General features: G+C 39.0%; 1 protein-coding gene across 5 annotated transcripts in view; it reads left to right on the forward strand.

Annotated features, from left to right (window-relative positions):
* SH3TC2 (SH3 domain and tetratricopeptide repeats 2) overlaps nt 1–27840 on the forward strand; it is a 209878-nt gene that overhangs the window by 158068 nt on the left and 23970 nt on the right. The gene's annotated exons all lie outside the window — the stretch shown is intronic.

Consider the following 27840-nt stretch of genomic DNA (forward strand, 5'->3'; position numbering starts at 1 on the left):
CATATATCCCCAGGCAACACCCCAGGCCTCCTTTCACACAGGCTCCCTATTGCTGATGAGTGAAGTTCACATTTCCTCAGAATGTTCCTGTAAGTTCCCAGCAGGTCTCCCAGCCAAGCTGGCAGTGGACTCAAAGTGAGAGGCTGGCAGCCAGAAATTGGGCCTGTCAGTGCTGCCAACACAGTGCTGTGGCTCAGGGCTCTGGGTCTCTCTCTGCCTTGCCATATAGGGCCTAGCTGATATAGGGCTCCCTAGTGCATAAGGACAGAAAGGAAATCTGGAAAGGCCTTTTGGGAGCTGATCCAGTGCTTTTCCTTTACAGATGGAGAACCTGGCCCAAGAAAGAGAGAGGTGACTTTATTACCAGAATTAATCCTAGAATTAATGACAGACCTAGGAGCTGTCCTAAGCCTCTGGAACTTAATCAATAAATAATGAATGAATGCCAGGTATGCGGCAGGTGCTGTGCTAAGTGCTTTACCACCCATTCGTTCATTTCTTCCTAATAAGCCCTTGGAATACATGAGGCAGTCTGTAGGCTATATGCCTACAATGAAAAACACAGGCAATGGTCCTTGCCTACACATAGCTATAGACAGACAAGTGATTGGGCAGTTACAATCCAAGGTGGTACTTGCTGTAATTGGGGAGCTATAAGGTGCTATGGAAAACTTGGGAGGAACATTTAATCTAGGTTGGATTGCAGGAAGAATTACTAGCAGCTTCCTCCAAAGTATAACATCAATGCTAGGACCAAAGTTGACGTAGGAATTTTGTGAGCCAAAGGTGGATGGGTAAAAGCATTCTGGAAGGGCAGATTGCATATGCAAGGCCTTGGAAACAGAAGCCTGGTACAGTGAGGATTTGGAAGACATGTAGTGTGGCTGGAATGTGGAGCATAAGGTGTGGAAAGAGATGAGGCTGGAGAGAGAAGCAGGACTAGACCACAAAGGTCCATGTAAATAGTACAAGAGGTTTAGACACTTGAGGACAAGATCCTGGGGAGGTGTTATTAGATGGTATCCAGAAGGAAAAAAAAATGGGCTAACTCATAAACTGCTGGGCTGCCCTGCTCCAAAAGGTCTCCAGACAAGGCTAGATGACCACTCACTGAGAAGGTATAAAGGGGCTTTAGATATTGAATATAAGGGGCAGCTGATGTCAGCCAGGTAGGAGGAAGCAAGTCTTTGAGCCCCTTGTCTCCCTCACTGGCTCCTGATTCATGTCTATGACATCCTAAGATTTATTTATTTTTTTCAAAAATTCATTTTAGAGCCACTGCTCAAGCCAACTTGGTGGTCTCGTGACCACGGCCCCAATCCAATACTTGGAGGGCAGAGATAAAAGCCAGTATTTGGAGCCCCTTGCAAATATGAGCCAATATTTCTTTTCTTTCTTTCTCCTGCCCCCAACCCCTGCCACCTGGACTGGATTCCTCTACCAAGCATAGACATTGAGGGAATGTGGTCACAGAACAGAGAGGCCTTTCTGTTATTGGATCTTTCAATTCTAAAATATGCTTTTGATTTCATTTTGTAGATTTCAATTCTGTGGTGAAATTCTCTGCGTGTCATCTACTTTTTTGAACATATTTATCACAGTTATTTGAAAGTCTGTGTTTGATAACTCATATTTGGAATACCTCAGGATTGCTTTCTGTTGTCTGTTTTTCTTTTTGGTACTGTTTCTTGATATATGAGTTGTATTTGGTATATGCAAGATGACAGATTTTCTTTTCTGGCAGGCATTTAGAGTCATTCAATCCAATTAGGACTCAGCTGAGTAAAGGTTGATTTTGGCCTTTGTTAAGACTGCCTTATCTCTGCCTAATTTCTGTGGTGAGCCTATAGCCTTCCAGGGGTTCTAAGTGAGATCTTAGGTGTTTATCAGGACACTTTCTTACTTGGTTGCTCCTGAATTCCAATTTTTGTTTCCAGAGCACTGTGAGTCTGCTAAAACTTCTCCTGAGCTCCTCCAACACTTTCTGTTTGGCCTTTTAGCCTCTTGCTCTGACAGCTTACGACTCAGCAAATGCTCCAAGGGGGAAAACAGAAGTGGGGCTCATATCCTCTTTAGAATCTTGTCTCTTAAGTCCTAGTTGCTCTTTGATGGCTTCAAACAGATTTTTAAAATTTTGTATTTTATCCAGGTTTCTCACTGGTTCTTGTGGAAGCTACAAGCTACTCTATCACAGATAGAGGCAGAGGAATGGAACATTACATCTTGAAGGCTGGGGACAACTATTCTAACTGGGAAGTTGCAATGGTTCTCAGGAGGCATTCAGAATCGCTTACCAACTGGGCTTTACCAGCTGTTGGTCTTGATCCCAGGGCAGAACTTTGCTGTATCACCTTTCCCCAAACCCCCGATCCCTTTCTCAGTTTAAAAATCCCTTTACTTGGCCCTGAGACTTTGTCTCCAGTGCTGGGGACAAGCAAGAAAGAGGGAACAGATAGAAAATTGTTAGTTGGTACTCAATGGAGCAGTATTGTATCCCACATGAAGTATTTGGAAGTATGTAGGGATTTTTTTCTTTGTTGCCACATGGCTTGGGGAAGAAGATGATTGCTAGAGCCAAGTACACTTGGAAAAGTCCTGTACAATATGATTTTTTTTTTTGCTAAAAATATTACTTTTTCATTACGAAAAATTAAGCCCCTTCCACTATCACTCTGGATTCCATCTACTCTTATATTCTCAATGGCTTTTTTCCCTCTCAAGGGCAAAAAAATTTCTCCTGGATCTCATTTTTTCTTCTCTGTTGGATTAATCCCATAAACATTAAAAACAGGCACAAAATGTCTCCAATTAAAAGCAATATCAAACAGAAAGAAGAACTTCCTTGATTTTACATCATCCTCTAGACTACCATCTAATTTCTCGGCTTTCTTCCACAGAAAACCTTCTTGAAAGTGATCCAGGGTAGGCAAGCTCCAAAATTGGAGCTTAGCCCATGGAGGTTCTTGGTTTCACCCAGTAAAGAATTCAAGGGTAAGCCAGTGGTGTTAGACAGCAACTTTTATTGAAGTGGCAGTGTATAGTAACAGCAGTTACTGCTCCTTGTGGAGCAGAGCTATCCCATAGGCCATGTGCCTAGAGTGGCAGCTCAGAGGCAATTCTGAGTGCCTTCTGCATAGTCTTCTCTTTAATTTGCATATAATTAAAAGTATTTATATGTTTAATGTATGCAAATTTATACTTTAATATATGCAAATTTGCATATATTAAAGTATGAATACTCTTAATTATAAGCAAATTAAAGAGAAGAGTATGCAGACATTTCTAGAAATAGGGAAGTAACTTCTGGGTTGTCAGGTCGTTGCCATTGGAAAGGGGCAGCAACTTCTGGGTGTTGCCATGGCAATGGTAAACTGATATAGCACTGGTGGACGTGTCTCATGGAGTGGTGTTTTTGCCTCTTCCCTGTTTCAGCTAGTCCTCAATCTGGTCTGGTGTCTGAGCCTCACCTCTGGAGTTGAGTCCCACCTCCTACTTCAAAAGGGTCATCTATAATCTTTCTCTACTTCCTTATCTCACATTTGCTCCTCCACCCACTGCAGTCAGTCCCCCCATTCCACTGAGTATGCTTGGAGTGCTAAATCCAAATCACTTCTCTCTTCTCATCTTACTTGACGTCTTAGTAGTATTTATCATGGGTCATCATTCCCTTTTCTGGAAACATTTTTCTGGCTGCTATGAAATCATGCTCTCCTTGGTTGTTTCTTCTCTGGCCATGCCTTCTCTGATATCTCTGTTGGCTCCTGCTTCATTCTCTCTCTTGATGTTTGAATGCCTCAGATCACTGCTCAGTTTCTCTATCTCCTCTTCATCCAGGTAACCTCATCTGGCTCCATGGTTTTACTTATCATACATATGTGAGAATTCCTAAAATTAAACCCAATCTTAACTTCTCCTTTGGACACCATTTGTATCCCGTTGGATGTTCAACTTCTCTCATGTATGTCTAATGGGCATCATAAATTTGACCTGCTGAAATGGGAATTCTTGGTTTATCTTCCCAACATACATGCTTTTTCCTAGTGTTCCAAGATCCCTAAGTTGTTCAAATCAAAAGTCTTGGAATTTTCATGAAATTCTCTTTCCCTTTTTCCTCTATATCTGATCCATAAACAAATACCTCCAAATTATATCCCTAGTATTCCCAGTCTTCTCTAGTTCACACCACTGTTATCTCTGGTCTGGATTTAGGCACTTGTTTTCTAACAGATCTTCCTGCTTCCATGCTTGCTTTGCTATGATCCATTCTCTTCACCGCGGGAAGAGTGACTTTCTCAAAACATAATCATGTCATGTCACTTTCCTCACCTGCCTAAAAATTCTCTAGTGGCTTTCCTACTCAACTTACAAAAAATTCAAATTTCTTCCCAGTTTAGCAATCCCTCTATGTTCTGGGTGCCTCCTACCCCTCTGAATTTAATTTGTACCACTCTTTCTCTGGCTCACTCTGCTCCACCATACTGATCAAGTGCTGTTCCACAACCAGAATAAGTTCCTTCACAACTTAGGGCCTCGGCGCTTTGTTCCTTCTGCTTGGAACATGTTCCTTGTCATGTGGCTGGCCACTTCTTGTCCCTCAGGTCTTAGCTTGAAAGTCACCTCTTTCTGATCATCTAATCTGAACTAGCCAGATAGTCACTTGTAATCTCTTTAACTATTTTAATTCTCTACATTTTACTTATTGCTATCTGGTATTTTCTTAATTGATTTATTCATGTATTCATTCATTTTCTTACAGCCAATATCCCCCCACTAGAATACAGACAACATGAGAATATGAGCTTATTTTTTATTTACTTTTGAGTGCTCAGGGTCTAGAAGAGCACCTAGCACCTAGCAAGCAGAAAGATTTCAGTAAATATTTGCAAGAAATTGGGTATTTGTAAAAATACTGTAGGAGATGGAAACTTTGAAATCAACTTGACTCTAAATCAAATATTAAGTCATTTCCCTTATCAGACTTTTGTTTTCTTACTTTTTAAAATAAGAGATGCTCTCAAATCTAGTCAGTCATCCTCGTGTCCTCTGTCACCATAGATTGGGTTTACCAGTTTCTGAAATTTCTTATAATGAAAACGAACATTAGATACTCTTTTATATCTAGCTTTTTGACTCGATGTTCTGTGAAATTCATTTATTTGTTTCATGTAGGAATAGTGCATCTTTTCCATTGCTATGTACTTTTGGCGTTTGAATATATCAAAATATATGTAGTCATTCAAAAAAAAAAAAAAAAAGGAGGGTGATGGTGATGACAGACAAGACCAGTGGTTTAAAAACTGTGTTCTACAGAAGCTCCTCTTCCTCTCCAGGACTGGCATAGTTGGAGGGCCAAGAAAGTGAGGCTTCAGTATCCTCTCCTCTTCCCTTTTTCCCCTCCAACCAGAATGGTAGTTGGGCCATTCTGGTTTTGTTTATTTTATAGATGAACCTTTGGTCATCCGGGTGTTAAGTCAGATTGCATTTATAAAAAAAATTTATAAAAATGTTTCTGCTGTCTAAAAGAATATCCTTTAACTCAGCTATTAATGCCAGACATTGGATTTTGAGCTCTTCTACCTTTTAGCTGTATGACTTAAGTGAATTAATCACTCTGTGCCTGTATTTCCACAAATGTACACATGTGGTATCAATAATAATGTTAGATTAGGTTACATGAGCTAATGCATGTAAAATGCAATAAATTCTAGCTGCTATTATTATTATTATTATATTATTTTGTCATTGTCATCATCTACTTCACCATCCTTGCCTGGGGCACTTTCCCCTCTAATGATCTATGTTAATTTGAGGCTTTGTTGTAGTCACTCAGCCTGGGCTCCCATTCAGTGGAAAACTGGATGCCTCCTACTTCTATTCCTAGCAGCAGGATGGGGTATCCTAGTTGGGTCTCCTGGCTTATCCCACCCAGTGCACCAGAAATAAACCAACTCAAGCTTGAATGCCTGGGAAAAAGCTGCTCTGCTCCTTGCCAGACCGCATTTCTCAAAGAGAAGAGGGAAGGAAAAAAGAAGACACAGTCTCAGTTAAGGTCAAGTACATTGTGAACCTGACACTCCTAAGGTGTCCAAGTCAGGTTCCAAAAACTAATGGGTTATCCACAGATGTCAGTACAGACACCAAGCTTGAGTTTCATTTTTCATTTCATCACAGGATGACCTTGGCCAAGTCATTATGTCATCATCACAGGTTCTCTGGATTCATTGACATCCTATTTCCCCACTAAGCATTACCTGGGTAGATTGAAGTATTGTGCATTTGCCAACAGGCAGTTGGGAGATGGGATAACTGTGTAGCAATGTGCAAAACGCAGATGTTAGGTAGAAGAATGAGCCTTGTATGATGTATCCCTGAGGGTCCAGGATCCACAGGGAAATCTCAGGGCATAAAGGAAGTACACTAGATCATGAAAAGTAATGCCCCAGGATGTTTTCCCAGGCCGCTAGAGAAGTAGGTAGTTAGAGTCATTCTCAGTTTCTCTGGTATCTGTTTCACTGCCTGCCTCGGAAAATCCATCACCCCTTTCTCCCTTCTTTCTGGTGCTGGCTTCAAATAAGCAATTCGGTGAGGTCTCGCCATCAGAAATCAAGGCATACTGGCTTGCTGCACTTTTATTTGAGACTCATGTCAAACACTGATGTACTTACTGCCTAATGACTTTGGGCATTTTGCCATGATGGGAATGGTAGTGGGGATAGTGGTGGTTAAAAATTATGCTGTTTACAAGAGTAGTTTCCCACTGGTACTGTGAGGCGTGCACATCTTTCAGAAACGCTGAATTCCATATGCATTATGTTTCATTTGTGTCTGGCTAGGAGGGCCATTACAGGATTAGACTAGACATTAAAACAAGGGTCAATTGTCTCTAAGTAAAGACAATACTGTTGTATAGCTTTCCTAATAAATGACAAAATCTATGTTTGAATCCAGAACTATTCTTCAATTCCACCTTTTTTATTCAAGAGGTAGGACTGAATCTCTGCTCCACCACATAGCTCTGGGACCTTGGGCAAGTTTTTTCACTTTAGTTTCCTAATTTGTAAACCAGGGATAATAAAACCTACCTCATAGAATTATTATGAGTATTTTATTATCATTATTTTATTTCAATGCGTTTTTGGGCAATAAGTGGTGTTTGGTTACATGGATAAGTTATTTAGTGGTGATTTCTGAGATTTCGGTGCACCTCCCACTTGAGCAGCGTACACTCTACCCAATGTGTAGTCTTTTATTCCTCCCTGACCTCCCACCCTTTCCCTCAAGTCCCCAAAGTCCATTATATTGTTCTTATGTCTTTGCATCCTCACAGCTTAGCTCTCACTTATGAGTGAGAACATAAGATGTTTGGTTTTCCATTCCTGAGTTACTTCACTTAGAATAATGGTCTCCAATTCCATCCAGGTTGCTGAAAATACCATGATTTTGTTCTTTTATATGACCGAGTAGTATTCGATGGTATATGTGTGTGTGTATAAATATTATTTATATATATATATACACTATATACTATATGTATATATACTGTATACTATATATGTAAAATATCATATTTTCTTTATCCAATTGATTGATATTGTTTTGTATAATGACTTCTTTGCCTTTGGGTAGATACCCAGCAGTGGGATTGCTGAATCAAATGGTAGATCTACTTTTAGTTCTTTAAGGAATCTCCACACTGTTTTCCATAGTGGTTGTATTAGTTTATATTCCCACTAGCAGTGTGAAAGTGTCCCCTTTTCACCACATCCATGCCAACATCTATTATTTTTTGATTTTGTAATTATGGCCATTCTTGCAGGAGTAAGGTGATATTGCATTGTGGTTTTGATTTGCATTTCCTTGATAACTAGTAATGTTGAGCATTTTTTCATATGTTTATTGGCCATTTGTATATCTTCTTTTGAGAATTGTCTATTCATGTCCTTAGCCCACTTTTTGATGGGATTTTTTTTTCTTGCTGATTTGTTTGAATTATTTGTAGATTCTGGACATTAGTTCTTTGTCAGATGCAAAGTTTGCAAACTCTATAGGTTGTCTGTTTACTCTGCTGATTATTTCTTTTGCTGTGCAGAGCTTTTTAGTTTAATTAAGTCCCATCAATTTATCTTTGTTTTTGTTGCATTTGCTTTTGAGTTCTTGGTCGTGAAGTCTTTGCCTGAGCCAGTGTCTAGAAGGGTTCTTCTGATGTTATCTTCTATAATTTTTGTGGTTTCAGGTCTTAGGTTTAAGTCTTTGATCTATCTTGAGTTGATTTTTATATAAGGTGAGAGATGAGGATCCAGTTTTATTCTTCTACATGTAGCTTGCCAATTATCCCAGCAGCATGTGTTGAATAGGGTGTCCTTTCCCCACTTTATGTTTTTGTTTGCTTTGTTGAAAATCAGTTGGCTGTAAGTATTTGGTTTTATTTTTGGGTTCTCTATTCTGTTCCATTGGTCTATGTGCCTGCTTTATACAAGTACCATGCTGTTTTGATGACTATGGCCTATGGTACAGTTTGAAGTCAAGTAATGTAATGTCTCCAGATTTGTTCTTTTTGCTTAGTTTGCTTTGGCTATTCGGGCTCTTTTTTTGGTTCCAATATTTAGCCATGGTTCCTAAAATTCCATGACTTTGGGGATTGTTTTTCTTCTAGTTCTGTGAAGAATTATGATGGTATTTTGTTGAACATTGCATTGAATTTGTAGGTTGCTTTTGGTAGTATGGTCATTTTCACAATATTGATTCTACCCATCCATGAGCATGGGACGTGTTTCTATTTATTTGTGTTGTTTGTGATTTCTTTCAGCAGTGTTTTGTAGTTTTTCTTGTAGGAGTGTTTCACCTCCTTGGTTAGGTATATTCCCAAGAATTTTATTTTATTTTATTTTATTTTTTGCAGCTATTGTAAAAGGGGTTGAGTTATTGATTTGATTCTCAACTTGGTTGCTGTTGGTGTAGGGCAGAGCTGCTGATTTGTATTCATTGATTTTGCATCTTGAAACTTTACTGAATTTATTCATCAGATCTAGGAGCTTTTTGGATGAGGCTTTAGGGTTTTCTAGGTATACAATCATATCCTCTGTGCACAGTGACAGTTTGACTTCCTCTTTACTAATTTGGATGCCCTTTATTTCTTTCTGTTGTCTGATTGCTCTGGCTAGGACTTCCAGTACTATGTTGAATAGAAGTGGTGAAAGTGGGCATCCTCTTCTTGTTCCAGTTCTTATAGAGAATGCTTACAACTTTTCCCATTCAATATAAGGTTGGCTGTGGGTTTGTCATAGATGGATTTTATTACCTTAAGATATGTCCCTTTTATGCTGATTTTGCCAAAAGTTTTAATCATAAAGGGATGCTGGGTTTTGTCAAATGCCTTTTCTGAATCTATTTAGATGATCATGTGATTTTTGTTTTTCATTCTGTTTATGTGGTGTATCACATTTATTGTCTTACATATGTTAAACCATTCTGGCATCCTTGGTATGAAATCCACTTGATCATGGTGGATTATCTTTTTGATATATTATTGGATTTGGTTCACTAATATTTTGCTGAGGATTTTTGCATCTGTTTTCATTAGGGATATTGGTCTGTAGTTTTCTTTTTTTTTTGTTATGTCCTTCCCTGGTTTTGATATTAGGGTGATGACACTGGCTTTGTAGAATTACTAGGGGAGGATTCCCTCTTTCTATATCTTGTGGAATAGTGTCAATAGGATTGATACCAATTCTTCTTTGAATGTCTGATAGAATTCAGCTGTGAATTATCTTGTCTTGGATTTTTGTTGTTGTTGTTGTTAGCAATTTAAAAATTACCATTTCAATCTCATTGCCTGTTTTTGGTCTGCTCAGAGATTCTATGTTTTCCTGGTTTAATCTAGGAGGGTAATATATTGTCAGGAATTTGTCCATCTCCTGTAGGTTTTCTAGTTTGTGTGCCTAAATGTATTCATAGTAGCTTTGAATGATCTTTTGTATTTCTGTGGTATCAGTTGATATCTCCCATTTTGTTTCTAATTGAGCTAATTTTGATCTTCTGTCTTCTTTTCTTGGCTAGTCTCACTAATGGTCTATCAATTTTGTTTATCTTTTCAAAGAGCCAGCTTTTCATGTTATTTATATTTTGTATTTTTTGTTGTTGTTTCAATTTCATTTAGTTCTGATCCTTGTTATTTCTTTTCTTCTGCTGGATTTGGGTTTGGTTTGTCTTTTTTCTGTATTTCCTTGAGATGTGACCTCAGATTGCCTATTAGCACTCTTTCAGACTTTTTGGTGTAGGCATTTAATGCTATGAATTTTCCTCTTAGCACCACTTTTGCTCTATCCCAGAGGTTTTGATAGGTTGTGTCACTATTATTGTTCAGTTTGAATAATTTTTTAATCTTCATCTTGATTTTATTGTTGACCCAACGATCATTCAGGAGCAGGTTATTAACTTTCCATGAATTTGTACAGTTTTGAGAGTTTCTTTTGGAGTTGATTTCCAATTTTATTCCATTGTGGTCTGAAAGAGTACTTGATATAATTTCTATTTTCTTAAATTTGTTCAGACTTGTTTTGTGGCCTACCATATGGTTTATCTTGGAGAATCTTCCCTGTGCTGATGAGTATGTATATTCTGCAGTTGTTGGATAGAATGTTCTGTAAATATCTGCCAAGTCCGTTTGTTCTGGGGTATAGTTCAAGTCCATTGTTTCTTTGTTAGCTGCCTTGATGACCTGTCTAGTGCTGTCAGTGGAGTATTGAAGTGCCCCATTATCATTTTCTTGCCATCTATCTCATTTCTTATTACCCCATGGGGTGTAATAGTAATAGGTTTATAAATTTGGGAGCTCCAGTGTTAGGTGCATGTGTATTTAGGATTGTGATATTTTCCTGTTAGACCATTCCTTTTATCATTGTATAATGTCCTTCTATCTTTTTAAACCATTGTTGTTGCTTTAAAGTCTGTTTTGGCTGATATAAGAATGGCTACTCCTGCTAACTTTGGGTATACATTTGAATGGAATATACTTTTCCACCCCTTTACCTTAAGTTTATGTGAATCATGTGTTAGGTGAGTCTTCCTGAAGACAGCATATACTTGGTTGGTGAATTCTTATCCATTCTGCCATTTTGTATTTTTTAAGTGGAGCATTTAGGCCATTTACATTCAATGTTAGTATTGATATGTGAAGTACTATTCTATCCTTCATGCTGTTGCCTGAATATCTTTTATTTTTCATGTTGTTATTGTTTTATAGGTCCTGTGAGATTTATGCTTTAAGGAGGTTCTATTTTGGTGTATTTCAAGGATTTCTTTCCAGATTTTGAGCTCCTTTTTGCAGTTCTTGTAGTGTTGGCTTGATAGTGGCAACATCTTTCAGCATTTGTTTGTCTGAAAAAGACTGTATCATTCCTTCATTCATGAAGCTTAGTTTTGACAGATACAAAATTCTTGGCTGATAATTATTTTGTTTCAGTAGGCTAATGATAGGACCCCAATCCCCTCTAGTTTGTAGGGTTTCTGCTGAGAAATCTGCTGTTAATGTGATAGGTTTTCCTTTATAGGTTACTTGATGCTTTTGCCTCACAGCTCTTAAGAGTCTTTCCAGGTTTGTCAAAGATCAGATAGTTGTAGCTATGCGGCATCATTTCTGAGGGCTCTGTTCTGTTCCATTGATCTATGTCTCTGTTGTGGTACCAGTACCATGCTGTTTTGGTTACTGTAGCCTTGTAGTATAGTTTAAAGTCAGGTAGCGTGATGCCTCCAGCTTTGTTCTTTTGGCTTAGGATTGACTTGGCGATGCGGGCTCTTTTTTGGTTCCATATGAACTTTAAAGTAGTTCTTTCCAATTCTGTGAAGAAAGTCATTGGTAGCTTGATGGGGATGGCATTGAATCTATAAATTACCTTGGGCAGTATGGCCATTTTCACGATATTGAGTCTTCCAACCCATGAGCATGGAATGTTCTTCCATTTGTTTGTATCCTCTTTTATTTCATTGAGCAGTGGTTTGTAGTTCTCCTTGAAGAGGTCCTTCACATCTCTTGTAAGTTGGATTCCTAGGTATTTTATTCTCTTGGAAGCAATTGTGAATGGGAGTTCACTCATGATTTGGCTCTCTGTTTGTCTGTTATTGGTGTACAAGAATGCTTGTGATTTTTGTACATTAATTTTGTATCCTGAGACTTTGCTGAATTTGCTAATCAGCTGACAAACCTGACAAAAACAAGAAATGGGGAAAGGATTCCCTATTTAATAAATGGTGCTGGGAAAACTGGCTAGCCATATGTAGAAAGCTGAAACTGGATCCCTTCCTTACACCTTATACAAAAATTAATTCAAGATGGATTAAAGACTTATATGTTAGACCTAAAACCATTAAAATCCTACAAGAAAACCTAGGCAATACCATTCAGGACATAGGCGTGGGCAAGGACTTCATGTCTAAAACACCAAAAGCAATGGCAACAAAAGCCAAAATCGACAAATGGGATCTCATTAAACTAAAGAGCTTCTGCACAGCAAAAGAAACTACCATCAGAGTGAACAGGCAACCTACACAATGGGAGAAAATTTTTGCAACCTACTCATCTGACAAAGGGCTAATATCCAGAATCTACAATGAACTCAAACAAATTTACAAGAAAAAAACAAACAACCCCATCAAAAAGTGGGCAGAGGACATGAACAGACACTTCTCAAAAGAAGACATTTATGCAGCCAAAAAACACATGAAGAAATGCTCCTCATCACTGGCCATCAGAGAAATGCAAATCAAAACCACAGTGAGATACCATCTCACAGCAGTTAGAATGGCCATCATTAAAAAATCAGGAAACAACAGGTGCTGGAGAGGATGTGGAGAAATAGGAACACTTTTACACTGTTGGTGGGACTGTAAACTAGTTCAACCATTGTGGAAGTCAGTGTGGCGATTCCTCAGGGATCTAGAACTAGAAATACCATTTGACCCAGCCATCCCATTACTGGGTATATACCCAAAGGACTATAAATCATGCTGCTATAAAGACACATGCACACGTATGTTTATTGCGGCACTATTCACAATAGCAAAGAGTTGGAACCAACCCAAATGTCCAACAACGATAGACTGGATTAAGAAAATGTGGCACATATACACCATGGAATGCTATGCAGCCATAAAAAATGATGAGTTCGTGTCCTTTGTAGGGACATGGATGAAACTGGAAAATATCATTCTCAGTAAACTGTCGCAAGGACAAAAAACCAAACACCGCATGTTCTCACTCATAGGTGGGAATTGAACAATGAGAACTCATGGACACAGGAAGGGGAACATCACGCTCCGGGGACTGTTGTGGGGTGGGGGGAGGGGGGAGGGACAGCATTAGGAGATACACCTAATGCTAAATGACGAGTTAATGGGTGCGGGAAATCAACATGGCACATGGATACATATGTAACAAACCTGCACATTGTGCACATGTACCCTAAAACCCTAAAGTATAATAAAAAAAAAAAAAAAAAAAAAAAAAAAAAAAAGAGTCTTTCCTTCATCTTGACTTTAGGTAACCTGATAACTATGTGCCTAGGCGATGATCCTTTTGTGGTGAATTTGCTGAGTGTTCTTTGAGCTTCTTGTATTTGGATGGCTAGGTCTCTAGCAAGGTCAGGGAAGTTTTCCTTGATTATTCTCTCAAATATGCTTTCCAAACTTTTAGATTTATATTCTTCCTTGCGAACACCAATTATTCTTAGGTTGGTTGTTTAACATAATCCAAAACTTCTTGGGGGCTTGGTTCATTTTCTTAAAATTATTTTTTCTTTGTCTTTGTTGGATTGGGTTAATTTGAAAGCCTTTGTCTTCAGGCTCTGAAGTTCTTTCTTCTACTTGTTCGATTCTATTGCTGAGACTCTTCAGTGTATTTTGCATTTCTCCAAACATGTCCTTTGTTTCTGGAAGTTGTGATTGTTTTTTATTTATGGTCTCTATTTCTCTGGAGATTTATCCATCCATATCCTGTATTATTTTTAAAATTTATTTAAGTTGGTATTTACCTTTCTCTGGCCTCCTTGAGTAGTTTAATAATTGACCTTCTGAATTCTTTTTCTGGCAATTAAGAGATTTCTTCTTGGTTTAGATCCATTGCTGGTGAGCTAGGGTGATCTTTTGAGGATGTTAAAGAATGTTGTTTTGTCATATTACTGGAATTGTTTTTCTGTTTCCTTCTCATTTAGGTAGACTGTGTCAGAGGGATGCTCTGGGACTCAAGGGCTGCTGTTCAGATTCTTTTGTCCCATGGTGTGTTCCCTTAATGTGGCACTGTCCCGCTTCCCCTAGGGATGAGGTTTCCTGAGAGCTGAAATGCAGTAATTATTATTTCTCTTCTGGGTCTAGCCACCCAGTGGAGCTACCAGGCTCTGGGCTGGCACTGGGGAGTGTAAGCAAAGAGTCCTGTGATCTGTGTTCCGGTCTCTGAGTCATGGATACCAGCATCTGCTCTGGTGGAGGTAGCAGGGGAGTGAAGTGGACTCTGTTATGGTCCTTGATTGTAGTTTTGTTTAGCACCCTAGTTTTGTGTTGGTTGGCCTCCAGTCTGGAGGTGGTGTTTTCAAAAAGGCATCAGCTACAGTAGTACAGGGAAGATGCAAGCTTGCCTTAAGGTCCTCTGGATAAGTATCTGGGTTTCTCAGGTGGTGGGTGGGATGGTGGAGCTCCCAAGAGATTATGTCCTTTATCTTCGGAATTCAGTAGTTCTTGGAGCGCAAGTTCATGATGTGAGTTCCACATGGTGCTCTATCCATCTGAGTGGGAGCTGCAAGCTAGTCCTGCCTCCTATCTGCCATTTTTTTCTCTCTGTTCTATTATATTATATATATATAATTATATATATAATTTTATTATATTATTAAATGCGATAATATATGGAAATATTTAGCATAGCACCTGACACAGAGTGAGTACTCAATATATGTTAAATGCTACTGCTATCACTACTAGTAATTGGGAAACACGAATAAGAAAAATAGGAAGATGAGAATTGAGCTCAGGCACATAACCTAGGCAGAGAAATGTCACCAAACTATAAAATATATACCCTGCAATCCAGCTGGCAGACTACATAAGTCTCTTTGCTCAAGTACTGAAACACAGAGGCCCATGTGCTGTCTAACACAGTGTCACCAAACCTTTTTGATCATGCACTGTATCAGTGAACCAATTTTAAGCTCTCCCCCACCATATATATTTGTTTATTCATTTATAAGTTGCAAACATTCACTAATGTACTATTGTGTATATTATAAAATATCTAAAATATAAATTTTTAAAAGCTGAGAGACAAATAAATATCAAGGGGTCCTCTAATAGTTCCTCCTTTTTTTTTTTTTTTTTTTTTGAGAGTTGTCTGCTGGTCTATCTGTGGCACTGGCTTTGAAAGAGGCCATTGTGAACCAAAAGACCATATAGACAAGATAATCCTAAGCAAAACAGAACAAAGCTGGAGGCATCATGCTACCTGACTTCAAACTATACTATAAAGCTACAGTAACCAAAACAGCATGGTAGTGGTTACCAAAACAGATCTATAGACCAATGGAACAGAACAGAGCCTCAGAAATAATACCACACATCTACAACCATCTGATCTTTGACAAACCTGACAAAAACAAGAAATGGGGAAAGGATTCCCTATTTAATAAATGGTGTTGGGAAAACTGGCTAACCATATGAAGAAAACTGAAACTGGACCCCTTCCTTACACCTTATACAAAAATTAACTCAAGATGGATTAAAGACTTAAACATAAGATGTAAAACCTTAAAAACCCTAGAAGAAAACCTAGGCAATACCATTTAGTACATAGGCATGGGCAAAGACTTCATGACTAAAACACCAAAAGCAATGGCAACAAAAGCCAAAATTGACAAATGGGATCTAATTAAACTAAAGAGCTTCTGCACAGCAAAAGAAACTATCATTGGGGTGAACAGGTAACCTACAGAATGGGAGAACATTTTGCAATCTATCCATCTGACAAAGGGCTAATATCCAGAATCTACAAGGAACTTAAATTTACAAGAAACAAAAACAACCTCTTCAAAAAGTGGGCAAAGGATATGAACAGACACTTCTCAAAAGAAGGCATTTATGCGGCCAAGAAACATATGAAAAAAAGCTCATCAGCACTGGTCATTAGAGAAATGCAAATCAAAACCACAATGAGATACTATCTTATGCTAATTAGAATGGTGATCATTAAAAAGTCAGGAAACAACAGATGCTGGAAAGGAGGTGGAGAAATAGGAACACTTTTACACTGTTGGTGGGAATGTAAATTAGTTCAACCATTGTGGAAGACAGTGTGGCGATTCCTCAAGGATCTAGAACCAGAAATACCATTTGACCCAGCAATCTCATTACTGGGTATATACACAAAGTATTATAATTCATTCTACTATAAAGACACGTGCACACATATATTTATTGCAGCACTGTTCACAACAGCAAAGACTTGGAACCAACCCAAATGCCCAACAATGATAGACTGGATAAAGGAAAATGTGGTACATATACACTAGGGAATACTATGCAGCCATAAAAAAGGATGAGTTCATGTCCTTTGCAGGGACATGGATGAAGCTGGAAACCATCATTCTCAGCAAACTAACTCAGAAACAGAAAACCAAACACTGCATGTTCTCACTCATAAGTGGGAGTTGAACAGTGAGAATCCATGGACAAAGGGAGGGAAACGTAACTTACTGGGGACTGTCACGGGATTGGGGGTTAGGGGAGGGATAGCATTAGGAGAAATATCTAATGTAGAGGATAGGATTATGGGTGCAGCAAATCACCATGGTACGTATATACCTATGTAACAAACCTGCACGTTTTGCACATATATCTCAGAACTTGAAGTATAATAAAAATTTTAAAAATAAAATAAATAAAATAATAAAAAAATCCATCTCAAAAAAAGAAAAGAAAGAGGCCATTCTACCAGGCTTTCTGTTGCAAGGATCAAATGAAATAACACCCTTCATAAAGCAGTTATAAAGTTTTAGTTATGCTTATCATCATAGTTAAACCATGTATGCACACAACACTAAGAATGATTAAAAAAAGTCTCTTGAAAGTTACAGTTCAGTGATAACACATAGAGTTATGCTTTGAAGAGTGTGTTTATCAAAACCTTCTTGAGAATCTATCACATGCCAAATGCCATTGTAAGAATCAGGGATTGAGATAGACAAGACAAAATCCTGGCCACTTGAGTATCTGGACTTTTAGTAGGAAAGCTACACCATTGTGAATAAATACAGAACCCTGTAACATGTACAGTGAAAGAAAACAGAAAATCAGAATGAGAGGAAGGAGTAGGGGCTCCCAGGGAAGGCTTCCCAAAATAAATGATGCCTAGGTGTGGTTTTTCAAAGGTAAATAAGTATTCAACAGGAAAACAAAGAAGAAAGGGTGTTTGGGCTAAAAGCACAGAAGTGTAAAACGACCTCCACATTCAGCATTCTACCTGGTCTCTGGGATGTTGGGCATGGCCGATGTGTTGGATTGTGAGGGAACAAGGAGGCCAGAGATGATGTTAGAAAATGTGGTCAAGGGCTAAGTCATGAGGCCTTTTGCTTCCTGATGAAGTTTGGGCTGAAACTCAAGATAGAGAATGCATTAAAGTTTGTAGGAAGGAGAGTGGCATGATCAATCAGATTTGCGTGTTAAAAGAATTCTTCTGAATATTCTGTGGAAGGAGGGTTGTCAGCCATGAAGCAGGGAGGCTAGAGACTCCTTGAACTCCAGGAGAAGGGAGGTGAGCCTGAACTGACTCTGTAGGAAGGATAGTTAATGGCACTGGAAAAGATGTGAAGAAATTGGAATTTAGGAGTTCATGGAATATACATAGCCCTCTCTGCCTCTTTCATCTATTCTGCAGGAAATTAAGTGAAATTCCTTCTTCTTCAGAGGCAATGAGACTTAGTTGGAGAATTTTCAAGTCTGAGATCTGAAGAAATGAATGCCTCTGTCTGCTTTTCCCACAAGGCTCTCCAAAGCTCACTGAAACAATTCCCAAAAAGCAGTGTCCAACCTTATCAGGGATCCTAGCCTATCAGATCAACAAGGCTGCATCTCCCACAGCTGCCAACTGTAGGACAATGGCTGAATTCTTAGAGAGGACAGCAGGCAGCTCCCTTTGATTGGTCTTGCTTTGCCCTATCAGGGAAGGGTCAACATGGGGCTCCCCAGCATTAAGGAGTGGAATCTCTTAAGGGAAGGTCACCCATTTCTATGTTCATTTAGTCTCTCCCGTTTCCTGGATTCCAAAATTTGAAGATGCTAGACATGAAACCCACTTTCAGCTCTCCAGCCTCCTTTCCAGCTTTACTCCACTGGTTAATGGCCTCTAATATCTACATTTTTATTTTTTGAAGTTTTAGTGGGGTATAGAAAATATTCAGAAAAGTGTACAAATGGTAGGTAAAATTTTACAAAGAGATCACACTTGTGCAACCAGAGCTCATATTAAGAAATAAGAAGTTACCAGCATCCCAGACAGTCCCCCCACCATTGCTCCTTCCAGAGACCACCTTCCCAAAGGCTAATGAATATTCTGACTTATAGCACCATAAATTTTTTCTGCCTGGTTTTGAGCTTTGTGGTTCATTAATTTTCATTGTTGTATAGTATTTTGCTGAGAAAATACACCACAATTTTTTCTATGGTTGAGTAGAATTTGAGTAGTGTACAGTTTGAATCTATTACAAGTAGACCTGCAATGAACATTTTTGTACATCTTATGGTGCTTACATGCATATATTTCTGTTGGTTATACATCTAGTATCACAGGGTATGCATACATTCAGCTTGAGCAGTAAACTGATACTGCCAATCAGTTTTCCAATGTGGTTGCATAGACTTACAATACCACTGGCAGTGTGTAAGAATTCTAACTAGTTCACATCATTGCCAATACTTGAAATTGTCTTTTTTTTGGTTCTAGTCATTCTGGTAGATGTGTGATGGTGTCACATTATGATATTATTTTCATTTTTCTGATAACCAATAAAGTGTGAGATGACCACAATTTTTTGATTGGTTTAGGCATTTCATTTCTATTTCTCCCACTTCCAATTGTGCCTCAATTCACTCCAATTTATGCTCAACCCTAACTTCTCTCTATAGTTACCAATATCTTAGTCAGCTGTAACAGAATACCTGTTCTCTTCCAGTTTTCCCTTGCATCACTAATGTATCAGTGTAGGCTGTTTCAAGTGCAAGTGTTCATCAACCCAAGTCAAACTGGCGTATGTGAAAGAAAAAAAGCAAAAAAAAAAAAGAAATCCTTTAGCTCATATAACTAAAAGGTCTTGTGGTATATCTCAAGTGGTATAGCTTGAAACAGAGCTCAAACAATGCCATCACCTTCTAGTTTTTCTCTTTTTGCGCAGTGTTGGCTCTATGGTCAGATGTAAGATGACTGCAATAGTTCTAGTTTTATATATTAATAGTTACAGGCTTAAGTTCCAAAGTAAAGATAGAGAGACTCCTTTTCCAAACTCAAACAAATAAAATGCCCTACAATTGAGTCTTGTTGGCTCTGATTGGTCTGTTTGGGTCATGTGCCAATCCTGGAACCACTTGCCTGGGAAATTGGCTAAGGCTTGGGTAATATGTCTAACCTGAAGGAGGAAGTGGAGTGGATCCACTCTGCTCAAACCAAATGGATTAAGAGTGGAGGCAGGTTGATTTCTCAGAAGTACAGTGGGGAAAAATTACCTGCAGGGTGAAAAGATGTTGGAAAGCAAATTCAACAGTTATCTGCTACACTTGTTAGCCCAGTTCCAAGGCCAGAATCCTTCAGTTATTCTTGAGTTTTTATTCTCCCTCAGCTTCCACATCCATTAATTATGGCTTCCCATCATTTCTACATCCTAAATAACTCCCTAATCCATCCATTTTATCACTACTTTTGCTATTCTAGTCCGAGTGACCAATAACTTATCCTTTGACTCCTGGAATAATTTTACATCATCCTTTCCTCTAAACTCTAAAAATAACAATAATAAGTAACACTTCTTGAATCTTATTCAATACCCAACACTGTGCAAGCACTTTACTTTTACTACATTATTCAGTCCTCAGAGCAACTCTATAAATTAAAAAACTGTGATATACTCCATTATATGAAGAGAAAACTATAATGAGAAACAAACTTCTTAAAAACTCAACATTCTTCAATGGCTTCTCATTTACCTATATTTTTGATGTCTATTACTATTTAACAAAGTACTCCCAATTTTATTGTCTTGAAAATAATAACAATCATTTATCTACATTAAGAATCTACAATTTAGGTGGGATTCAGCAGGGAAGGCTCATCTCTGCTTCTTACAGCATCAGCTGAAGTGGCTTGACTAGGGAATGGAGAATCCACATCCAAGATGGCTCACTCATATGGCTGATAAGTTAATGCTGCTATTGTCTGCAAGTTCAGAGTCAGAGACCTTAGTTCCCATCCACTTGGCCTCTCCATAGGCTGCCTGGGCTTCCTAGAAACATGATGGCTAAGTTCCAAAAGTGTCCCCAAAGCCAGGAAGTAGAAGATGCCATTTCTTAAGACCTGCCCGAGGCCAGAATCTGACACAGCATCACAAGGCCCAAATTCAAGGAGAGGGAAGCAAAGCTCTTCTTAATAGGAGGAGTATCAGAGAATATTTGGACCAAGTTTTAAAACTGCCATTTCCTAATTATAAAAATTCAAAAAATAAACTAAAAGGCTCTCCGCAATTTGAACCTGCTAACCAATCCATTATCCCATTTCACTGTAATATTTCCCTATGCATAGTGGCCTTCATTCAGTTCCTCCAAAGTATTATGTTCTCTCTCACCTCAGGGCCATTCCATTACAGCTGCTATTTGTACCTGCCTGGAATGTTTTCTCTGTTTTTACCCAATCTCCTAGCTTCAGATCTCAGAGAAAACTCCTCTCCTTGGGAGAGGAGTTGATATGGTTAGGTTTTGTGTCCCCACCCAAATCTCATCTTGAATTGTAATCTCCATAATCCCAAAGTGTCAAGGGAGAGACCAGGTAGAGGTAATTGGATCATAGGGATGGTTTCCTCCATGCTGTTCTCATGATCTAATGAGTGAGTTCTCACAGATCTAATGGTTTCATAAGGGGATCTTCCCCCTTTGCTCGGCACTTCTCCTTTCTGCAGTTCTGTGAAGATGGTGACTTGCTTCCCCTTCACCTTCCTCCATGATTGTAAGTTTCTTGAGGCCTCCCAAACCATGCTGAACAGTGAGTCAATTAAACCTCTTTCTTTTATAAATTACCCAGTCTTGGGCAGTTCATTACAGCAGTATAAAAATGGACTAATACAGGAGTTTCCTCTGAGATGCTAGCCTAGGTTAAGCCCTTCTGTTTTAAGTTCTCATACAAAGTGTGGCTCATAGTAGGTGCATCATACATATGTTTTGACAAGAGAAATAATTGAATGAGTGAAAAAAAATCATTGTCTCTTTAGTATGAAACCCTCTTGCCACCTCTCTGCTTTCTTGTGCTATACCCCAGCCCCACTCAACTTCCAGTCTCCAGGTAGATGCGCTCCAGCTCTTATAGCATTTCAGCTCTTCTTGAATTTCTCACTCCTCCAGGAAGGTGACAATTCCCCAGGATCCACTTAGGTTAAACATTCAACTTCCAGAACTCACCAGCTCCAGTGCTTGTATAAATAGAAAGTCTTGAGAGCTTGTTTTCATGGAACCTTTGTCTAATGGTCACAGCATTCCTATCAGTAAAGTCTCTATTTGCTCTGAAGCTCCTGGAAGATAGTTATGATGTGTCTCTGACTCAAAATCTCTCATATTCTTAGAAAACAGAAAACAGACGTCCTCAGGACTGGCAGAATAAAGTTGAATTTTAATAGGCAAACGGTACAGCATGAGAAAAGACTGAGTGGGCTGGGTGTGTTCCCTGTTGTCTAATGGGCAAGCCTTGGCTCTCATCTAGGTTAAATTTTTGGTGAGAAAAGAAGACAGATTTTATAATGAAAACACACTGGACACCAAGCCATAGTCCTGGTTTACCACAATCAAGTGCTGCCACTTAGCCTTCCTGGGAATTGTTATTTGTATCCATTAAGTGAGGGCTGTGAGACAAGATGGTAACTTGAGGCCAGTCCAGCTCTAGCAGCTGGTGATTCTAACTAGGAGTGGTGTTGCATAGTGGCTAGTTGCTCCAACCTGGAGGCAAACAAACCAGGGTTCAATTTCCCGGTTTTCTCCCTTTTGAAATGTGTGGCCTAGAGTAAGTTACTTTACGTCTTTGAGTCTCACTTTTGTTATCTGTAATCTGGGAATAATAATAGCTTCTCTCTCATAAAGCTGTTGTGTGAATGCTAATGAGATAAGCTATACAAAGTATGTAGGTTATATTAGTCACCTAGTTAATTAAATAATTCAACAAATGGTTATTGAAAACTTCTTGCAGGAAGATACGGTAAAGTGGAATGGTTATAGCCTTGACTTTGGATAATACATGAATTTAAATACTGGTTTCATCACCTACTAGTTATGTGATTTTGGCCAAGTAACTTAGGGCAAGTGACTTATCTTTTCTGAACTTTGGTTTTCTCATCTTTAAAATAAGGGTAAGAGATGAAAGCCTCACAAAATTATTTTAATAATTCAGTAAGATAGATAAAATATATCCTACAATGAGTAACATATAGTATATGCTAAATAAATAAAAGTTGTTTTTTGAAATTATTATTGCAAATAATTACTCTTCTTCAGAGAACAATTTGTTGATAAGTTTGGTTAAAGTATGGAGGATACTTATGGAAGAATCCTGGGAGACGTTTAGAAAAGGTAGGCTGGGGCCGGGTGCGGTGGCTCATGCCTGTAATCCCAGCACTTTGGGAGGCTGTGGCGGGTGGATCACGAGGTCAGGAGCTCGAGACCAGCCTGGTCAAAATGGTGAAACTCCGTCTCTACTAAAAATACAAAAATTAGCTGGGTGTGGTGATGGGCGCATGTAACCCCAGCTACTCAGGAAGTTGAGGCAGGAGAATCGCTTGCACCCGACAGGCAGAGGTTGCAGTGAACCGAGACCGTGCCACTGCACTCTAGCCTGGGCAACAGAGACAGGCTCCATCTCAAGAAAAAAAACGAAAAAGTAGGCTGAGACTATATGTGGTAGCTCTTCAATGCACAGATGAGGAGTCTGCATTTTATCTACTGGCAATGACAAACCACTGAAGAATTCTAGGCTTTCAAAAAGATAATTTCAGTGTAGAATGTAGAAGATATTACAGAGAATACACACTGGAAATGGAGAGACTTTTTCACTCATCCATCCATTCATTCATTCTGTCAATCACTTGACAATTATTGAACCCCTATGTGTCAGGTCCTAGTTGGTGGGAATGGAGAGGAACACAGACAACTAAATAAGACCTAAAATGTAATAAGTACTAGAATAGAGAAGCAAATCAGTGTGGTATCTAATTCAGATTTTTTGAGAGACCCAAAATGCTTCCAAAATACAGTTATCTTTAAACTAAGACCTAAAGTATAAAGGATGGAAGAGCATTCCAGGCAGAAGAAAGATCAAGCACAAAAGATGAAGAGGCCAGAGAGAGCAGGGTGAGTGGAGGACTCAAAAGACATTCAGTCTTCAAGATGAGAGGTGAGGAGAATCTGAACAGGGTTAATGACCATGGGGAGAAGAGGGGATACATGCACATGCCATTGTGGAGATAATGGTACAGTGTTAGAAAATGTGCTGACACACTGGGCGTGCAGGAGGTGTAAGAAAAGGCAAGGTGACTCTAAGTTGACATCCCATCTCATGTTAGTCAGACATCCCTTCTCATGTTAGTCAACCCTTACTTTAGTTTGTCTTTTACTTCTCATTGGTAAAGGAGATTTACCAATTGGATAAATTGGATTTTACTGTGTCAGCTTGGTTTAATCAGAAACTAGGTATGGTTTCCTTTATGGTCTCAAGCCAGAGTTGTACAAGAGAGAGACTTGCATAAGATTTGGAAGGCAGAGGTGAAGCAGCAGCCATTATCACTCTCTGAAGGTCATGTGATCAGATGGAGTGACAGGCATAGCAGTACCTGGTAGCTTCCAGCTCTTCCAGCTCTTCCTCTTTACAAACAGCAGCTCCAGGCCCATCATCTCCTCTGCAATACCCAGAGCAGTTGCCTCTGAGAGGCAATGGTTTCCCACAGACGTCTCCTGCACTACCCCTTTATGAGCCCACTTGTGTTGCTGTATGTGCTTGACTTTTGACTTTTCAGATTTACTATGAATCCTTTCCTGATCCTTTAAATACCACTTTCAGAATTTCACTTTCCTAGTTTCTGCCATAATTGCATAGCGTCTAATTCATATCACAGTTCTCTTATTTCATAACCATCATAATAAATCTACCCTGACTGAATCTGACTAATACAAGGCTCATAAACTTGGGTGTCACTTATCCTTGAGTATTTCTGATGTGCCCAGGCAGCTGGTGAAGAGTTAATATTGGTGTTTCTTCCTCCTAAGAAGAGACATAGATCATTATCTCATTTAGTTCAAAACCAAATAAAAATATATTTTTAAGATTCTTACTACTCTCCTTCCTTTTAACCCAGTAAAACAAGAAATAGGGAATGATAAGCCAGATGCCAACCAATCACATAAGAAAAATAGAGAGGAGAAAGAATGTTTCAAAAAGAGAGAAGACGTGTAAAGATCCAGGGTTCACAGCTCCTCCCTAGGTTTGCCTCCCTTAGGCTTGTCATGAAGACAAAATGATGTAATGGTAGATAGGCCCTCAACAAATGGTAGAAAGCCGTGCAGATGTGGAATCAAGCTGGGATGACCACTTACAAGAAGGACTTTGTGCTTTCCACTCTTCAGTAGTCCTTTTAGGATATTCAGCTCACCTCTGTGCTCCAGCCTTCAGACAACTAGAATTTCAAAGAACATATTTACGTGGTTGGTGCCAGCAAGGCCTAGAGCATTTGGCTCAGGAAATACCATTGTCTGCTCCTGACCCACTAGGGAAAAGTAGCTGAGAGTACCTACAGACCAGTTTGTTCTCCTTTCATGCCAGGACTTTTCTGGAATGGAAGTGTTCTGGCAACCTCAGAATTATTTCACCTTTTCTGCCCCAGATCTTTTCAATTTTTTTTTTTTCCTCCTCTGTCCCTGGGATTATTCAGGGAGAAGCACCCGTAAGGAATCCTGACTCCAATACTTGCTTGCCATGCGATTGTGATTGTGAACCAGTTACTTCAACTCTCTCCCAATTTCTGCATCTGTAAAATGATGATAATGATTTATCTCATGGTGTTGTGAGGATCAAACTAGTTATATGCGTAGCATTTAGAACAGTGCATGGCATATAGTGAGTGATCCACAAATGTTAGCTGATGTCATTATAATCAAAATAATAATAAAATTTTATGATTACATAGAATCAAAGGGTTAATTGCAGCTTTCTTGAATCCAAATCAAATGTTGTGAGGTTGTACATGATCTTTATTTTTGGTATCTTCCTAGAGAAATCAGGTGATTTAGAAGCTCAGTGGTTCCTGATTGATAGTAATGCCACTTATCAGTCTTAGTGCATGCAAAGAGAAATTGGTCTAGTTCATCTATCAAATCATGATAACTGTGAAGTGGAAAGGAACCAATATTTAGCCGTTTCGCCACCAGCTACTGCTTCCTCTTTCTCCTTGCTTTCCAGCCATGCTTCCAGGTGCTTGCATGTGCTGTCTCCACTTCTTCCCACCTACTTGCCTGCTGGACAGCTACCCCCCAGTCTGGCTTCTACCCTCACTTTGCAACTGAAGCTGGCTTCCCAAAGGTGACTGACAACTTCCTTGTTTCTAAATCCTTTTAACATTTCTTTGCTTGCTGACCACTTCTGCCTTCCAGAAAAATTTTCTTTGCAGCTTACATGACACCACGCTTGTCCTCTTTAGGCATTTTTTTTTTCTACCTTCCTGGCAGCTGCTTATTTCCTGTTTCTTTCTTTCTTTTTTTTTTTTTTTGTTGTTTGTTTGTTTTGACTTATTTTTTTTCCCCGACTTTACATGCTGATGTTTTTCAGATTTGATCGTAAGCCTTCTTGTCTTCTCATTACACACCTTTCTCAAGGGAATTTCTTCCATTTCCAAGGCTCAACCATTAGATAGATGGACTGCTAGCCCAGCTCCTTCTCCTGAGCTTCAGACTCTTATATCTGCCTTCTTACTGGGCATTGCCAACTAAATGTCACAATGGTGATTCAAATCCAGCTTGTCCTAAAGTGAACTGATTTTGCTCCACAGAATGGTCAGCCTCCTCCCATGTCCCCTTTCTCAACGACTGGCACTTCTATTGGCACACTATTAGAGAAACATCTTGGCATTCTATTTCTGCCTTTGTCTCACTTCCTCTACATCTGCCAATTTTACTTCCAAAATACCTCTGGGACCAGACATCTTATCTCTCTCCTTGTTGCTTCTATCCTGCTTTGGGCCACCATCATCTTTCTGCTGATTGATGACTATAGCCTCCTAATTGGCCTCTTGGCCTTCAGTCTTGGTTCATTCAAATTATTCTCCAAGTTGCCAGAATTGTATTTTGTAAGTGGAAAACTGACTCTGATGTTTTCCTGCTTACAACACTTTAGTGATTCCCAACATTTTTGAGGATAAAGATGAAATGTCCTAACTGAGTTTTCAAGGACCTATATGATTTGTTCCTTGCTTATTCTGTGGCCTCATTTCTGCCTTCCCCCTAATCCCCTGCAGTATTCCACATGCTAGTCCTACTGAGCTTTCATTTTCCAGAATCAGTCCACAGGCCCTTGTCTGCAACCCTGGAGGTCTCAGGTACAGGTTGCTTCTTCCAGGAAGATTCCCCTCATACTTAGGTCTGGGCTAGGTCCTCTCCCTTGTGGGACCTTGAACAGCTTAACTCACAGCTCTGTCTTCTTCCTGGTGATTTACTTAGGGCTTGGGCTTTGGAGTCAGGCCATGGGAATCTGAATTCTAGCTCTGCCACCTGCAAGGTATTATTTAACTTCAGTGAGCCTCAGTTTCTCCATCTGTAAAATGGGTCTAAACCCAGACTCTATTCTATAGTTTGCAGTGAAGAGTAAATGAGATGAGGCACATGGAGCGCTCAGCATAGTGCCCAGTAACGGTTGCACTGGTTACCCGTCTGTTCCTGTCTTCACATTTTGAATTCCATAAGAAAAGGGACAGTCTTTTGCCTTGTTGCATACCTGACACCTCAAACTCTGTTTGTCTAGCACTTTTTTCAAAAAGAATGAAGGCCACTGCCTGTTTTGGTTTTCTAGGTAGGTCATAGAGGTAGAAGGTGTCATTGGTGTCTAATGATGTAAAGGAGAAAGGAAGGGAGGCTGAAGGTTAGAAATTAATTGCAAGAGTGTGTTCCTTAGATATTTTTCCTTATTTAACATTGACATTTAAGATGATTTTAAAAGTAATGTATTCTTATTCTAGGAAATTTGGAAAATATGTAACTTGCAAGGAATATATCAAGCACCTACAGCTTTAGATCTAAAAACCCACCATTAATATTTTATCATTCCTTATAGCTTTTCACAAATTCATGTCTCTTTATTGAAACAGGGAACAAAAGGCATGCAACTAATTATTTGTCTAATTAATTATTTAAAATCTATATTTTTTATTTGAATTTAAACTGCATAAAGGCAGGGATTATGCACAACACTAAATGTCCAATATCTGCTATAGTGCAAGTAGCAGCTTAATAAAAATATATTGACTAAATTACTACATATATTTAATTTGGTATCTTCATCATTTTTTAAATTTCAACATTATC

Source organism: Symphalangus syndactylus, chromosome 7, assembly GCF_028878055.3.
Source record: "Symphalangus syndactylus isolate Jambi chromosome 7, NHGRI_mSymSyn1-v2.1_pri, whole genome shotgun sequence".
Lineage (NCBI taxonomy): Eukaryota > Metazoa > Chordata > Mammalia > Primates > Hylobatidae > Symphalangus > Symphalangus syndactylus.